The following is a 15,280-nucleotide window of genomic DNA, read 5'->3' as shown; positions in this document are numbered from 1 at the left end:
TTAACAAAATCTAGAATAATTTCAACATAATTCCAATGAACTTTTGGTTCTAAGACATCTTGAAAAGTAAGTTTACCCCCACAAAAAAATATTCCATATTAAATGCCAAGTCTGTATATAGTGAATCTTGTAACTGTAGCATCAACCTTTTCATTCTATGGAAGACAAGAAATTCCATAAAGGTGAAGGTGAACAATGAAAGCTCAAAGTCAAAATTGGAGAACAATATGAACAATATGAGGCCATTATATATGTCCGAAGTTTTATAACTTTAGCCTTGACCGTTTTCACACTGGAGATGACAAAAAAACATTTATCAAAATAAATAACGTCAAGGTCAAAAACAAAAGTTGAAAGAAAAACAAAAAACAAAGAACATTTCGATCAAACTTCCTAATATTTCTGTCCATTTACCAAGTTGTGGAACTGTAGCATCGACCATTTTCACACAATATGGATGACACAAAGTTACTTAAAGATGAGAACCATAGTCGACCATTATAGGCCAAAAGATCATGAATGAAAACCGTTCAAGGAACAATTTCAGGTCATTATCAATCTGGCAAGTCAACGGCAGGTCTTATCAATCAATTTAGCAAGTTTGGAAATACCAGCATTGGTGGAAAAATGGTTAAGAGTTTCTGCTCTGAGTCTGGAAGGTCAGTGTTTCGAACAGTGTCTGTGTCATACCAAAGACTTCAAAAATGGTATGTGCTGCTTCCTTGATTGATGTTCATGGACAAACAACCATAAGTTTGTAACAATAGCCCAAGCTTTGTTGGGCCTAATGGCCTTCTGCGGTGTGGAATTTCCTTGTGAAGGAATTCCCATTATATTTGTTTTTTTGCAACTGCAGCATTAACCATTTTCATGCTTTGCAAGACACAAAGTTATTTAAATGTCCGATATTGAAGTTCAGGGTCAAAAAAGGAAAAACTATGCTTTGTTAGCTAGATCCTCTCGGTATGCTAAAATAAGAATTAGATAGCAAGGTCAAGGGAAGAAATGCCACCCTGGTTTACCCCCTTGCCACACCAACCTCTCCCCTATCCAAACTGCTGTGAACAGAAACCAAGGATTTTGGAAATTTGTTAGAGTAGGGGACAGAAGTGGGGGTGAAGAGGTATTGGACAGAGCAGGGGGGCAAGGGGAGAGGGACATCAATAGATATTTTAAAAAGGTTGCAGTGAACTCCACATACCTCTATCTTGGCAATCTGCAACTTCAGTAAATCGCAGCAGAGACGTGATCTAACTGCTTTGAGTTCTTGGGTCCCGGGTGAAAAGAGCTCAGAGCAAGGCGAGGAACTGCTTGCGTTTGGCTACGTCTGCAATCCCATGCAGCTTTTCCACCACGTGTATCTTCTTTGAGAGCAAAGCACAGTCTCTGTGTGGTGTTTTCCCCTGTGTTTATTATACTGCAGCCAAGCATGTAAGCCAACCAGTGTGTGCTTTAGAGCATGCTCCTTTTTGTACCAAGAGTACCACTGGTATTTCTCATCCTCAATGACACTGAATTCCTCCATAGAATCTATAAAAAGAAAGATAAAGACATTCTGCAAAGGCAGAGCAAAAATAACCTATGAGAGCAAAAATAACCTATGAGAAGCACCATTTTCTATCTCTTACATGTCATCTTTGTGTTCAATGTTTATGCATTTCCTTCTGCTCTAAGAATGAATGTATGAACCCATGTTCAAGGGACTTATACTCAGTACGGGGGTAAAGTGTAAAAGAGTTGGAAATGACCGATTGCATACATAATCGATATTATAAAAGCAGCCATGTCGGTCTGTCTGTTTGTTTGTCGTGTTATTGCTTGAGAACGGATTAACGGACTTCAATAAATTTAACGACAATGGATTCAGGGGACTCCCAGGAATGTTTGTGAAAGTAAAAAAATAAATAAATAAAGGTCGGTTTGTGTGTATGGACACGTATCGAAACTGCAAACTCTAACTTGCTATGCTGGTTATCCCCACAGGATCTCCCAGGAAACCATTTTTGTTTTCTGCCCCATAGATTCGCCATCACAGCAAGGATTGGTACTTCTGTCAGCGAAGCGACGGATCTTGTATTCTACTATGTGATAAAATATCGACGATAAAACATCGACGGTTTCCCAGTATCCACCTCCCCTCACATCCGGAATCTTGGCATCATCTTTGACCAAACCCTCTCCTTCGACAAATACACTAAACAGATCACAAAGACAGCCTTCTTTCACCTGAAAAACATCGCCCGTCTCCGTCCATCCATCTCCTCCGTGGCTGCAGAAACCCTCATCCACGCCTTCATCACTTCCCGTCTGGACTACTGCAATAGCCTCCTTTATGGTTCACCCTCAACAATCACCAATAAACTCCAATACATTCAGAACTCCGCTGCCCGTCTACTCACCCATTCCCGGACCCGTGACCACATCACCCCCGTCCTTTACAAGCTTCACTGGCTCCCCATCTCCCAGAGAATCCAGTACAAAATCCTCCTCTTGATCTACAAAGCCCTCCATAACCTGGCCCCATCCTACCTGGCTGACCTCCTCTCCAGACACACTCCCACCCGCAACCTCCGCTCTGCTGGTACCAACCTCCTGACCCCCCCCCCCCCCCATCCGGACCAAATTTAGATCCTGGGGGGACAGGGCCTTCTCCATCGCTGCTCCCACCCTCTGGAACTCGCTACCTCACACCATCAGAGACTCCTCCTCACTCACCACATTCAAAACATCACTCAAGACCCACCTGTTCAACACTGCATTCAACATTTAACCCACAGCATCTAACCCCTGACTATCTCCTCTCCTTCTCCCTCCTTTTTGCTTTGAATATTTCCCTATTGATTCTTCTTTTTTTGCAATTGTCTTTATGTTTTGCTATGCATTATGTTTTGCACTCTGTCAAAGCGTCTTTGGGCTTCCTGAAAAGCGCTATCTATCTATAATTCCAGTAATCTCTGTCTGTCTGTCTGTACGTCTGTACGTTTGTTTGTTTGTCTGTGACCGCTGTTTCTCGACAACTACCGGTCCGATATACTTGAAACTTGCCAGGTATATTGCTGGGGACCCGAGGATGTGCCTTTTCAAGGTTTCATATTAATCGGACAATTACTTACCGAGCTATGTCCAAAAAACGATTCAACCAATCAGAGAGCAGCGAACGATCGCGTGTGCCGAACGTGGAGGACACACTCTGCCTCGGATGGCACATTTGAGAGCGTATTCATTTATTTCACGTTTGCAAACTATGTTGGCGTTAAACTATGTTTTAAAACTAATAAAACCGAATTTGCGATTCATTCGCTTTCCTGCGCGTTTGTGCACGCGATGGCGATTTCTTTACCAAACTCCGGAAGCCGTTCGCTTTGGACCAAACCATTGCATGTAAATAGAGGGGGGGGATTGTCACCGTACTCGCAAGCCGTTCGCTTTGGACCAAACCATTTCATGTAAATAGAGGGGGGGGGATATAATTTTAGATATAGATATAGTACGGGCAATGCCCTAGTATAAAATAAATGCATTATTATTATTATTATTAAAATGAATAGCTAACCATCCTAGATTAGATGGATTTATGGGAAAACGCCATGTATAAGCTTCTAGGTGCATTTTTGGGTAAAAGTTGGGAACCTCACTTGTTAACATAATTAGGGTATGCTGAATTCCATTAACCCGGTTCCCAAGCCGAATTTTGAGTTTTGAATTTTGAGAATTTTTAGGGTTCCTCTGTTGATTCAGCACGACATATGTTGTTCTCCAAGACTGGTAAACCAGAAGCAATGTCACCGACAAGTGATGCTCTTCATTTCCATTTGATGCGAGTACACTATCAAGCCATGGTATGGAGAAATGCTCATTTTGCCATACCTGACCTTCCTGCACCTGTGGAAATGGGATGGAAATGTGGTGATTCAGGACTAGAGCCTATTCTGATGTCACCGAGTCCAATCCCAGAACGTTGCCTCGAGATGATTTGTTGTGCATGCCAGAAGCAATGCAAGACTCGACGCTGCAAATGTCGCTATTCAGAGTTGAGGTGCACATCAATGTGTGCCTCTCAGCAACAGAGTGATGATCAGACCCCTTGTATGAATTTGATGTAGTTTGGCAAAACAACATGTGTGACATTCCTGAACGTTTGTGCTTCATGGCCATGTATACTTAACTTTAGAATAAATGGTTGTATGAAACATTGTCTTATTAAAACCATTTCCCATTTTATAGTCTCCAATTTCAATATCAGTTTGAATGTCTTTCAATATGTCACCAACCATAATATAGATTAGATGGATTTATGAAAAGGCCATGCATAAGCTTCTAGGTGCATTTTGGGGTAAAAGTTGTAAAGTTAAAGTAAAAGAGCTGCATGTATATACATGATATATAAATGCTTGTTCAAAGAAATTGTCCAAAAATGGCAATTTGGCGGCCATTGTGTTCATGCTAATTAGAAGGTCAAACACTCAAAATTCGGCTTGGGAACCAGGTTACTCGAATTCAGCATACCCTAATTATGTTAAAAAGTGAAGTTCCCAACTTTTACCCAAAAATGCACCTTACATTCACATTTCTCAGAAATCCGTCTAGTCTATCCAGGAAAACAATGCTTAGAAATTTATACATGTAATTTTTAATAAATAGATTAATTTTTGCAATCCTGCAATTATTTTTACATGTGTACAGCACACATTCCTAAGTTGAGAGGTCAAATTGTATAAAGTAAAATTGGTTATCTAACTGCAAGGGGATAAAACGGCTCGGTTCATGGTCATTGAAAAGGGTCATTTGCACCGATAGGCGATAATATGGGATAGCAATAAAGGTCAATTGGAGTTTTACTTTGATGTAAAACTCAGTTTGAGACATGTTCCCAAACATGGCATCAAGGCACTACCACATAAATGGGACAAGCGTGCATGCATGTGTAGCAAAGGAATACAACAACACAACAACAACATGCATTTTAAGGCCATTTTCCCTGCTAGAGCGGGGGTTAGCCTTGCGGTCCCCATGACAATCTTCTCCATTTTGCCCTATTTTCTGCATCTCTCCTTGTTAACCCCCTTGCCCGCATTTCTTCTTCCACCATCTTTAGCCAAGTCTTTCTCGGTCTTCCCCGTCCTCTACTTCCTTCTACATCAATTTCCATCACTCTTCTCAACCAGTCACTTTCATCCTTCCTCAACACATGACCAAACCATCTCAGCCTGTTCCTCTTCACAGCATCAATCACAGGCAATATTACCATCATCTTTCGCAATTCATCATTTGTCTTCCTCTCTCTCAACGATACTCCGCACATCCATCGAACCATTCGCATTTCCACCCTTTCCAGCCTTCGTTGCTGCTCTACGTTCATTACCCATGTCTCGCTCCCATAAATCGTAACACTTCTCACACATGCAGCATACACCTTTACCTTCAGCTTCAGCGACACTCTCCTCCTCATCAGCACGCCACTCAGTTCCCAAAACTTCTTCCATGCACATCTCACTCGAGCAACCGTTGCCGAGTCTGATCCACCTTCTCCATTCAGCATGTCTCCGAGGTAGCAAAATGTTTTCACACCTTCCAGCTTCACGCCGTCTCCAAGATCCAACTCAACATTTCCTCCATCTGCAGCTCCCTCTGTGCACACCTTACATTTGAATGTAGCTGCCACACTGGTAAATGACCCTCTCAGACCACTACATTTTTGATGAACCCACTCAGCGCACATTGTACATTGAATGGAGTTCACTCCGACACCCTTCCTGCACACAGCACACGGCCACTTCCCAGTTCTTTCCACCTCACCACATGCTTTACCACTTGCCATCACCTTCGTCTTTCCGATATTCACCTTCAGACCTTTTGTCTCCATACATTCCTTCCACTTGTTCATCTTTTCCTTCAGTCCATCCATACTTTCCGCAATCAACACCAGATCATCTGCATACAACAACTCCCACGGTAAACCCTCCTTTACGTTCTGAGCCAGCACCTCCATCACAGCTACAAATAGTAGTGGACTTAGTACCGACCCCTGATGCACTCCCACCTTCACCTCAAACTCACCACTGTTCCCGTCCTTCGTCCTTACAGCTGTGCGCGCTCTTTTGTACATTGCCATCACTACTCTGATCAACCATTCCTCCACTCCTAACTTCCTCAATGCCCATGTCAATACTTTGCGTGGAACCCTATCGAATGCTTTCTCCAGATCAACAAACCCAAAAAACAACTTCTTCCTCTTCTCCATGTACTTCTCCTGCAACTGCCTCACAATGAAAAGCGCATCTGTCGATCCTCTTCCTGGCATAAATCCAAACTGCATTTCGTCGATCTTCACTTTCTTCCTTATCCTCCTCTCCAACACCCTTTCCAATACCTTCATTCCATGCTCCAATAACTTTATCGCTCGGTACGAGCCACACTCCAGAGGGTCACCTTTCCCCTTGTATAGAGGGACGAGGGTACTCAGTTCCCAATCCACTGGAATGCGGCCTTCTTTCACCACCAGATTACAGATCTCTGTCATTCTCTTCACACCCCAACTTCCTGCTGCCTTCAACATATCTCCCACAACTCCCGTCGGCCCTCCCGCTTTTCCACTCTTCATTGCTGTTATCGCTTCCTCAACTTCCTTCTCAGTTATCTTCTCTGCCGGTCCTAAAACTGGGTTACTCTCTATGTTGCCATCCCATTCATTCTCTGTATTCAACAGCATTTCCATATATCTTTTCCATCTTCCTTTAATTCCATCTGGGTCGACAACGATTTGTCCCACTTCATCCTTCAAGCAACTCACCCCCATCACGTCACACCTCTCTTTCGCTATGTGCTTTGCAATCCTGAATACTGCTTTCTGACCCTCTTCTGAATCCAAGCGTTCTCCGAACATTTTCCTACATGCCTCCTGCGCCTTTGCTACCTCTTTCTTTGCAGCCTTCCTGGCTGCCTTATAACTTTCATGCTCTGCTGTTTCTGCTCCCGTACCCTTCGCCTTCTGCCACGCCTTGAACTTCTTCCTCTTCTCGTCAATCCTCTTTCCAACTTCATCATCCCACCACCATGTTTCCGAGTGCCTCGGTGGTCCTTTTGTCCATCCACATACCTCACCAACGGCTCCCAACAGACTAGCTTTCATTGACATCCAACCACTTACAAGCTCAACCACATCATCCTCTACCCTACTCAGCCTCTCTTTTAATGCCTCCCTTACTGTCACCTCTTTCAACCTCCACACCTTCATTCTTGGTTGGTACTTCACCCGCCGAGCTCTCCTCGCACCTTTCATTTTTATGTCGCAGACAACCAGTGGTGCTGTGAAACAGCCTCCTCCCCCGGGATCACCTTTGTGTCCCGGAGGTGCCCCCTATCTCGCCTCCGCACCATCAGGTAGTCAACGGTTGTCGTCGACCCACCTGACGTGTATGTAAAAAGCTTATTATCCTCTTTCTGGAACTGAGTATTACAAATCAACAAATCAGCTCCATCAGCAAACTCCAAAATCCTTTCACCTTCTCCATTTCTCACACCATATCCGTAACCCCCATGAACTCCCTCAAAACCATCCATACTCCTTCCCACATGTCCATTCAGGTCTCCTCCCACCACAACAACCTCTTCATCTTTCACGTTTTCCATCAGCTTCTCTATCGCACACCAGAACTTGTCCTTCTCTTCATTGCTTCGACCAACCTGCGGAGCATATCCCGACTGCAAAGCAAAGTAAGGAATACTTTAAGTAAGGAAGTAAGCAAAGTAAGCAAAGTAAGCAAAGTAAGGAAGTGTAGCAAAGGAATACTTTGGTGAAATTGCATAAAATCCTCCTTTACTCCTTAATTTTCTAGAATAAAATGCCCTTGTTAACCTTGAACTGCTCTTGTGAAGGATGAAAAGAAAAACAAAAAGAAGGATTCAATGTATAGTTTACTGGATAATAAATAGAAATATTAATTTGTCTTTGTCATATTTCTGGATAATGCACAAAAACATTTATTTGTTATATTTTGTCAAAAACATTCAAACAAAAAACATTCACTTGTCAAAAACATTCATATTTATTGTTGCACTTTAATATCCACACTACATCCTCCACCCTGAACCCACCCCTCCTTCCAAACTGCCAGTGTTTCCTTCCTGAGAGTTTGCTTCTGTATCCATTTTGTCCACCCCATGCATCCTTCCCTTCCCATCTTCCCTAACCACTTCCCTTATTTGTCCAAGTCTTCCTCTATCTTATTTTTGAACCATACTGTTGATGATTCACCCCTTTTTTACTGTTCCTTTTTTGCTGTTGCATCCTGATCCATTCTCGCTCTTCCATGAGCCTCGACTTTATGTACAAAAAAGTCATCATTTTCTTTTCATGTTTATGTGCATTCAGCAAAGTATATCTCAAAAATAGAATTACCATTTATAACAACGAGTGTAAATTTCACTGCTCATATAAATTAATGAAGACTTCCTGGAGAAGTAAGAACAAAAATATTGTGACTTTTATCTTTAAAAAAAAAATAATTAATCTTAAAAAATACGTTTTTTTCAAATGAAATTTTCTGTTAAATACTTAATTTAAATTAATGTTTCCAGTAACAGAATATTTGTGCAGCTCAAACATGTGTGAATGTGAAATGTGAATACATCTCCAATGCCCTTGAGAAGCTCTTTTGGCTCTAATTATTTCGTGATTACACTGCTGAATGTCCTTTTTCATTCATAGATTTATGCCAAGAAAATACTCGACTCTGTCCCAAAGAATAACCCAAATCGAAACAGAATTTCCCCATGTCACACAAATGGCGAAGAATTGATCTTCATTGTTTCCTGATGAAAGATTAATGAGCTGCCACCAGAAATTGTAACATGTCCTTGTTCTTAAGTTATTTTGGAAAAATCATCAATTGAGTGCACTCTGAGCTTGAGCATTGGTTTCTTTTAAACCAAACTACTTATGGAAAATTAATTCTTCACTTTGTTTCAGGTGCTGTCTCAACCAATTTAAAGTTGTGACATTTTTTTCTAATACGATCGGAATTAAACCACAAGTGATTTACTTTAAGCATATAAGATGAATGCCCTGAAAATGCCTCTTTGACTCCTATTAATGTGTTTAAGTATCAATTTGTTATGTTTAATGTGACGAAAATGGTGGGCAAATAACTTCCCCTTTTGCAATACAACATACCCACTGCATTCAGCTACTGCAATAATGAAGGTATCATTTATATTTATATATAGATATATAAAAACACATACATACAGTGCCGACAGAAAGTCTACACCCCCTTTCAAAATTTGCACCTTTTGTTGACATGTACAGTAGCCTGGAATTAAATTGCATTAAGTCAGACTTTTTTCACCTTTATTTAAACATCGTAACCCACAACTTCCAAGCAAAATATAAATTCTACACATTTCAGAAAGTTCACTAAAAATACAAAACTAGGAAATCTTGGTTGGATAAGTGTCCACCCCCTTATAATAGCAATTGTCGATTAGCTCAGGTGTAACCAATCACCTTCAAAATCACACAGCCAGTTAATTGACCTCCATCTGTGTTAAATTGTGGTGATTCTGATTATTTTAGAACAAACTCAGCTGTTCCTGTAGGTTTCCTCTGCTGGGTAGTACATTTGGCAGGAAAGACAACCATGAGTACCAAGGAGCTTTCAAAAGACCACCAGGATAAAGTTGTGGAAAGGCACAGATCAGGGGATGGCTATAAAAATATTTCAAAGGCCTTGAATATCCCTTGGAACACAGTCCAGACAATCATTAAGAAGTGGAGGGCATGTGGTACCACCAAGACCCTGCCCAGATCAGGCCATTTCCCCAAACTGGATGACCAAGAAAGGAGGAGACTCATCAGATAGGCCACCAAGAGGCCAATGGCAACTTTGAAAGAGCTACAGGCCTTTATGACAAAGACTGGTCACTGTGTGCATGTCACAACAATATCCCAAGCACTGCACAAGTCTGGCCTGTACGGTAGGGTGGCAGGAAGGAAGCTATTACTCAAAAAGTCCCATTGAGTCCCATTTGATGTATGCAAAAAAAAACCCCGGCGATTCTGAAGCCTTGTGGCAAATAGTGTTGTGGTCTGAAGAAATTAAGATTAATTAAGATTAATTAATTAAGAAATTAAGAAATTATCCTAAATACAAAATGTTACGTTTTGCAAAAACCCAACACAGCACATCACCCAAAGAACACCATCCCTACTGTGAAGAATGGTGGTGGCAGCATCATGTTATGGGGATGTTTCTCATCAGCAGGGACTGGGGCACTTGTCAGGATGGAAGGGAAAATGGACGGAGCAAAATACAGAAAAATCCAAGACACAAACCTGCTGCCCTCTGCAAGAAAGCTGAAATTGGGAAGGAATTTCACCTTTCAGCATAACAACAACCCAAATGATACAGCCAAAGCTACACTGGAGTGCAGTGGCTAAGGAACAAAAAGATAACTGTCCTTGAGTGGCCCAGTCAGAGTCTTGACCTAAATCCAATCGAAAATCTGTGGCATGACTTAAAGATTGCTGTCCATCAACACTCCCCACGCAACATGACTGAGCTTGAACAGTTTTGTACAGAAGAATGGGCAAATATTGCCCAATCAAGGTATACAAAGTTAGTAGAGACCTTTCCCAACACACTCACAGTTGTAATTGCTGTCAAAGGTGTTTCCACCAAGTATTAACTCAGGGGGGTGGACACTTATCCAACCAAGATATTATAGTTTGTATTATTAATTCATTTTCTGAAATTTGTAGAATTTGTTTTTCACTTGTAAGTTGTGGGTTACGATGTGTAAATAAAGGTGGGGAAAGTCTCATTTAATTGCAGGCTATTGTGGGTAAAAAAATTAATTAAATAAATGCTCAGGGGAGAAAATGCCACCATGGCAAGGGGGGTTTCAGAAATCTTGATGAGTGGGATTTAGAACTATAAATGTATAAATAAATCTGTTTGCTTAAAAGAATGAAAACTAAATAACCCTTGTTCTTGCTTTATCTGGAAAGTAGTGCTTGCCACACCTATGCTTCCATAAATCAGATTGTATGTACATTTCAACACTTATATTTTGACTAAGATGAACTTGTTTTTGCTTAGCTTGCCCCAACCAAAGCATTTTATCGGATTCTGTGACTTGACATTCAGCTGAAACCAAGAGTGGTGGAGATGCAACCAGAAGCTGCTCTTTGCTCAACTGAGTGATTTGTAATCCTACTTCAGAGCTTTTGCACAAATATGTGGATTGAACCTCACTGGACCAGAGGCAACCTTGGTTACAGCAAGCGAACCTCTCCGCACATGTGAATATAATAAATGGTCGTTGAAATAAAAGTGAAGCTCATTTAATTTTGTTTGGAGTATATTGAGTGCTTTCACAGATGGGCGCAGCTAAAAGCAGGGCCTACAAGATCCAGAGGAGGGAAGGTGAACCCACCACCAGGTGTATAGCAAAACACCTGGCCAGCCAAAGTCATCCGGAAGGTGAGATACAGTACCTTTTTGAAAATCTCTTGACAAAGTGACTTGCTATCATCTGGTGGTCTGGTCTGACTTTCCTGCTGAACGGAAATAGCCCAAACTGGAGATTGAAAGGTAAATTTACAGACCATTTATTGTATAAATTGGGTGGATCCAAGGGGGTGAAAAGGAAAAGGAACTGTTGGAGAATGAGATCACAATGTGCTGGTCAATAGGAAAATTAAGAAAAATATGATTTTCTGAAGATTGCCTAGTATATATCAGAAGGAAGATTGAGGATACAGAATTGGTGACAGGATAGGGAAGCAAAGAGTGGACGACTCTCCTGAGGGGAAAACGTGTGATAAAATGCATGTATGAAGTCATCAAGAACGGGTACAGTATGGAGTGGAATTGTGGAAATGGACGAAGGAACAGAGAGTAATGGCAGGGGCTGCAGGCAAGAGTGTTTCAAAGAGGCAAGTTTGAGAGACAGCTTGGACACTCTAAGGTCATTGAGCCAGGGGCAGATCGGAGGTCAGTTTTCCTGAGGAAGGAATGTTCAATTGAGGTGGATAGAGAATCTGGGGGTAAGAATTCATGCCTGCGAGGTAGAGACAGACAGATGTTTTGGTGTACACACGGTGTTCTGTCCATTCCTATTGGTGAGATAGACGGACGCGAGAAGATCATCCAGGGCTCATTGCACAGAGGCTAAACGTGTTGGAGAGGTGGACAGATGGTGAGGTTGGTTATTTCAACGTTTTGTTGTTGAGGTTCACACGTGAAGGTATGGAATTGTTGTTGTTCAGATGTAAGTTGTGGTTAAAGTGGTGGGGGTGTGGGCGATGGTTCACCCACCCTCCATGTAAATGTGGTGTATTTGTAAAATTCTGAGGTGTTGTTATCAAGTTGTTGTGTTGTGAGGTTTTGAGAGGTATTGGTGAAATAGTTCTGTGTACAATGTTTTGTTGTTGTGTGTGTATGACATAGAGTGTAGATGAGGTGCGCCAGAAGGAGTAGGAGCAAGGGAAGTTGGGCGAAATAGATTTCCTTGATGGAGGAATGGCCTAGGTATTTTTTATTTGCTCACTGTGTAGATCTTGAGCTGGTAAGATAAGTTGGAGGTAGCATCCTTAGTTTTGTGCTATGGGGAAAATGATGGGGTGAATTTATGGAAGTAAAAGGAAACAGACTTTTACCTTCAGCCCAAACTGTCCTGAGCGTGTGTGTTGTCCGGTAGGAAATCCCGGGTGTGTTAAATGTGGTAGAGGTCCCAGGCCGGAGGGCATTGCTCAGTAGATAAAGGGTACTGGATGTATACAGTGACTTCTACCGCCAGAAAGGTCAAACTGATTGGAAAACTGAAATTGCATACGTAATTTGTGGATGGGTCAATATGGGAGGACTTGAAAATATCACAAGATCCATCTCTCGATATGTGTGCACTGCATGGAGGGATGGAGTAGTAATATTTTGCAAGCAGTAATTGTCAAGGAATGAAGGACAAAGATGGAACAAGAATGTGGTAAACTGGTGTGTTCGTCACCAGGTTTTCATTCCTTGCAAATGTTGGTCCAAGTGGAGTGGACGGTTTGATGTTTCCATAGCAAAAGTTTTTTTTGTTTTTTGTGTGTTTGAGAAAGGATTTTTCAAGTATCGTTCTCTGCACGATGTTTTTCTTGTTTCCTTTTGTTTGTCTTAGCTTATTTCACACAGAAATCCTAAAATGGTCCGGACAATATTATTGGCACCTTTTAGAAGTTGTTAGAAATAATTAGATTTCAAGCAGGTGATTCTCCTTTACTTGGGAATTGAACTCACCTGTGGTGAGTTGCAGGTGTTTGCAATATAAAAATCACTCATTCCACCAGTTTGAATAGAGAAAAGGATTCATTCTGCTGTTTTGTGTCACTATTTGACCGCAATGACTATGGAGAAATGAAAGAAAACCAGAGAATTGTCTGAGGAGGTCAGACACAAGATTGTAGCCAAGCATGGACAATCTCAAAGCTACAAGTCCATCTCCAGAGACCTTGAAGTTCCTGTGTCCACTGTCTGCAATGTTATCAGGAAGTTTAAGGCCCATGGCACTGCAGCACACCTCCCTGGACGTGGCCGTAAGAGAAAACTTGATCGAAGATTACAGTGAAGGATTGTTCGAATGGTGAAGAAAGCACCTCGAACAACTGCCATACAGATTCAAGCTGACCTTCAGACACAAGGTACGATGGTTTCAACTCGCACCATCCATCACGAACTTAATGAAAGGGGGTTCTATGGTAGGAGACCCAGGAGGACCCCACTGCTGAGAGAGAGACAAAAGAAAGCCCGACTGGAGTTTGCCAAAACACACCTGAACAAGCCAAAATCCTTCTGGGAGAATGTCCTGTGGACAGATGAGACTGGTTGCCTTGAATGTGTGCATGGCATCATGAAATCAGGAGATAAACAAGGCATTTTGGAGCGCAATGTTCCCAGTGTCAGAAACCTGTGTCTCCATCGAAGGTCATGGGTCTTGCAGCAGGACAATGACCCCAAACACACTTCAAAAAGCACCCAGGAATGGTTCAAGACAAAATGCTGGACTGTTCTGAAGTGGCCAGCAATGAGTCCAGATCTACATCCCATTGAACACCTGTGGGGAGATCTGAAAACAGCAGTTGGGAGAAGGCACCCTTCAAATCTGGGAGAACTGGAGCAGTTTGCATATGAAGGGTGGGCCAAACTGCCAGTAGGGAGGTGTAGGAAGCTCATTCATGGCTATAGGAAGCGCTTGACTGCAGTTATTTTGTCCAAAGGCCGTGCTACCAAATATTGAGTCGAGGGTGTCAATAATTTTGTCAAAGCCATTTATTTTCTGATTTAAAAGGATATATTAAGTTCTGAATCAAAAACAAAGGTTCTGTAATATTAACAGTGAAATAAAGAATTGTGGAGACCAAATAAGTTTGTTCGTTTAAACTTATTTTTTAGAGAAAATTGTGTTATTTGAAAAAAGTGCGAGGGTGCCAATATTTTTGGCCACGACTGAATAATGATGTAAAGATTAACTGATTTGATTTTGGGGTCGCAAGATCAAAGGTCAGAGGTCATGTTAAGTAAAATTTATGTTGCCATGCCAACTTGTGAACAAGTGATGGGATTTTGAGCAAATTTGGTATAAGTATAGATAATGCAAAGATGAACTGATCGGATTATGGCATCAAGAGGTCAAAGGTCAGAGGTCATGTCAGGTAAAAATGTGATAACTTGGGAACAGCTGAAGGGAATTAAATTAAAACTTGGTACAGGTATGTATAATGATGTAAACACGAACTGATTAAATTTTGGGGTCAAGAGGTCAAGTTAAGTAAAAATTATGTTGCCATGCCAACTTGTGAACAAGTGATGGGATTTTGAACAAACTTGGCATAAGTATATATGATGCAAAGATGAACTGATCGGATTATCGCATCAAAAGACCAAAGGTCAGAGGTCATGTCAGGTAAAAAAATACGATAACTTGAGAACAGCTGAATGGATTTAAAAACAATCTTTATACAAGTATTATAATGATGTAATAATGTGGGTGGAGCCATATCGGTCGACGTCGTGACGTCGAAGAGTGCCGTTCTAGTTTACATTATAATGTGTTGCTATGCAACGCTAAGAAATGGAGTTTATGGTTCTAAAGTGAAAGAGAAAATGGATTGAACTTGTAAATTAAAGTTAAAATCAAAAACAGTGATGGTAATATTATTGTAGATGTTCCAACATTGCACATCATTAATAACAGAGCCATTTCAAGTTATCATCATTTTAAGTTAGAATCGTTCCTT

The sequence above is a fragment of the Myxine glutinosa genome, chromosome 11 (genome assembly GCF_964187855.1).
Source record: "Myxine glutinosa chromosome 11, kmMyxGlut1.1, whole genome shotgun sequence".
In the NCBI taxonomy this organism is placed as follows: Eukaryota; Metazoa; Chordata; class Myxini; order Myxiniformes; family Myxinidae; genus Myxine; species Myxine glutinosa.
This window is presented reverse-complemented; position numbering follows the sequence as displayed.